The sequence below is a fragment of the Nematolebias whitei genome, chromosome 17 (assembly GCF_014905685.2).
Source record: "Nematolebias whitei isolate Nwh7 chromosome 17, NemWhi1, whole genome shotgun sequence".
Taxonomy (NCBI): domain Eukaryota; kingdom Metazoa; phylum Chordata; class Actinopteri; order Cyprinodontiformes; family Rivulidae; genus Nematolebias; species Nematolebias whitei.
In genome coordinates, this window is record NC_056514.1 from 4,977,023 (window position 1) to 4,979,867 (window position 2,845).

Sequence of the window (2,845 nt, forward strand, 5' to 3'; positions counted from 1 at the left end):
TGTCTCAGAAATTAGGCTGACGGCAGCTCAGCTGATTTTAGATCAACCCAGCTTTTATGCCTAAAAACATCACGAGCTCTTTTAATCAAGAGCGATGTCGTTGGAGGGGTCGTCCCCCCCCCCCACACACACACACAGATCAGAAGAAGTAACGTCTTTTTATCTCCTCTGTCCTGTGCGGGCGTTGACGTGTTACATAGCGTGCACAGCTGCAATGCGTCAACATCTGTTTGTGCATTATAGAGATTCATCTGCAGGTCGCCCGTTATCCACCCAGCGCTTGTCACACTGGCTGTGTGAGACTATTTCTGAAGCCTACAGAGCATCAGAATTAGAGTCTCAGAGCACACTCTATCAGGGGTATCACTTTTTCGACTGCTCTGCATAATGGTATGTCAATGCAGGACATTTTGCACTGTGGCCGCGTGGTCAACACCCTGCTCATTTATTCGCCTTTATTTAGGTGATGTGACGGCCCGTTCCATGACACATTCTGTACTTAGTGTTTACAGAATGAATATTGTTGTTTCATGGAACTCCATTTCTCACATTTGTCTGCATGCATTACAGTGTGAGATGTTATCAGTCACAAGTTGTGACTGTTATTTGGTTCTATTGTCTTAATCAGTTCATGACTATTGTTACCAATCATTTCATCTGAATAATAATCAACTCTCTTGTTATTATTAATCTGTTCATACGGTTCAGCCGTAAACTGGTTGGTTCATGGCTCTTTTCAGCGTTTTTTCCCTCCCTGTTGATGTTTCCGGGGCGTTCATGCATTCAGAACGCATAGTCACACAACATGCGTCTGTGCATGGCACACATAATTACGCAATGCGTAATTACACACATGGGAGCTGAGTGATTAGACTTTTTTTTGGGCAAGCTTCTGCTTCATACGGTGTTCGAATGGACCCAGTGAGGCGAGGACCACATCTGCTTCGCCCTTAACGCACTAAGCAAAAGCCTTAAAGGGCAAAGCTTATATGAAATAGAACGTTGGTTACGTACTGTAACCCCAGATTCTATGATATAGGCGTAGCCCTTTAAGCGTCGGGCCTCACTGGCTCCTAAATGGCTGAAGAAAAAAGCTATTTTTGGGAGCCGATTTCCCGCTCTTAACGTAATTTATACGGACCGGGTGGGGCCCACACAGCAGGTGGGCGTGGACTAAATTTTTCAGTGCTAACGCTTCGCATAACGGGATAAACCCACTAAGCGAAAGCCTTAAAGGGCTACGCTTATACTCATAGAATCTGGGGTTATAGTACGTAACCAACGTTTTAGGTATCGGGATCGGATCGGAAGTAAAAAAAAAAGTGGATTGGTGCATCCCTAGTTTCAGTACAGGGTGAGAATTTATTTTGAAGTCTCTGGTAAATTAAAAAGAATACAGATTATTAAAATTATCAAATTATCCTCTCTCTCTCTCATATATATATATATATATATATATATATATATATATATACTGTATGTTGTTTCCCTCTTGAAATCAGAGATAAATCCTGGTCTTGATCCTTTCCAGTTCACTTATAGACAGGGCCGGGGTACAGATGATGCCATTAACGGCACCACACATCTAACTCTTAAACATGTTGAAAACCCAAAGGCCTATGCCCGTCTTCTGTTTATAGATTTTATTCTACTTTTAATTCCCTACAGCCTCACCTGCTCATTAAGAAATTACAGCAGATGAATCTTAATCCTCTTCTTATTAAATGGTTTTATTCTTTTTTAACAAACAGATCACAGCTTGTCCGAGTCAGTAACACTTTATCAGAGCCAAGGTCCATCAGTACTGGGGTTCCCCAGGGTTGTTACCTCTCCTGTCCTCATCACCATTTACACAAATGATTGCAGCGGCCCCAGGAATTAAGTTTTTAAATTCTCTGATGATCCTGTTATTCTCAGCTTGCTGCATGAGGATATGGACCCCTCATCATATTTTAACAAGGTTCAGTCTTTAGTTCATTGGTGTGATGACCACCACCTTGTTATTAATGACAAGAAAACAGAAGATGCTGATTGACCCCAGGTCTCTGAGTGACAACCTCCCACTTTTTATTCATGAGCAGAAAATAAACCAGGTCTGTTCTTACAGATATCTGGCTGTTCACCTAGATAATCGGTTCAAGTATGAAATTCATGTTAACGTGTTGTGCTCTCGGCTACAGCAGAGACTGTATTTTTTATGAAGACTCAGAATCTTTGGGGTTAACCAGAAGCTTATGGTTTTATTCTATCAGGCTGTATTGGAAAGTATCATCAGGTTTGTAATGTGAGCGTGGTGTGGTCATCTCTCTGTGCAACTTCAATCTAAACTTAGTCACATGCTACAAACTGCAGTGAAGGAGACAGAAGAACTGATCACCCTCCCTCAGTCTGTCTGAGGAGTCTGTCTGAGGAGTCTGTCCTCAGGCGTGCTCGGAGGTGCCGTCTGACCCGCTCACATCCTCAACTCACAGTACGAACTGTTACCATCTGGAAAATGGTTTAGAGTCCCAGCTTGTAGATTTAACAGGTTTAAAAATTCATTTGTCCCTACATCAATCAGACTGTTAAACAAAGTAGACATATAGTTTTTTGTCATGGGCTGATGCTCTGGTCTCATTGTTGTGACGTTTACTTGCTGGAATGTTTGTGGGAATGTGAAATATGTGTTTTTATTGAATTCATCCATCCATCCATCCATTTTCTTCCGCTTATCCGGGGTCGGGTCGCGGGGGTAGCAGCCTAAGTAGGGAGGCCCAGACTTCCCTCTCCCCAGCCACTTGGGCCAGCTCTTCCGGTGGAATCCCGAGGCGTTCCCAGGCCAGCCGAGAAACATAGTCCCTCCAGC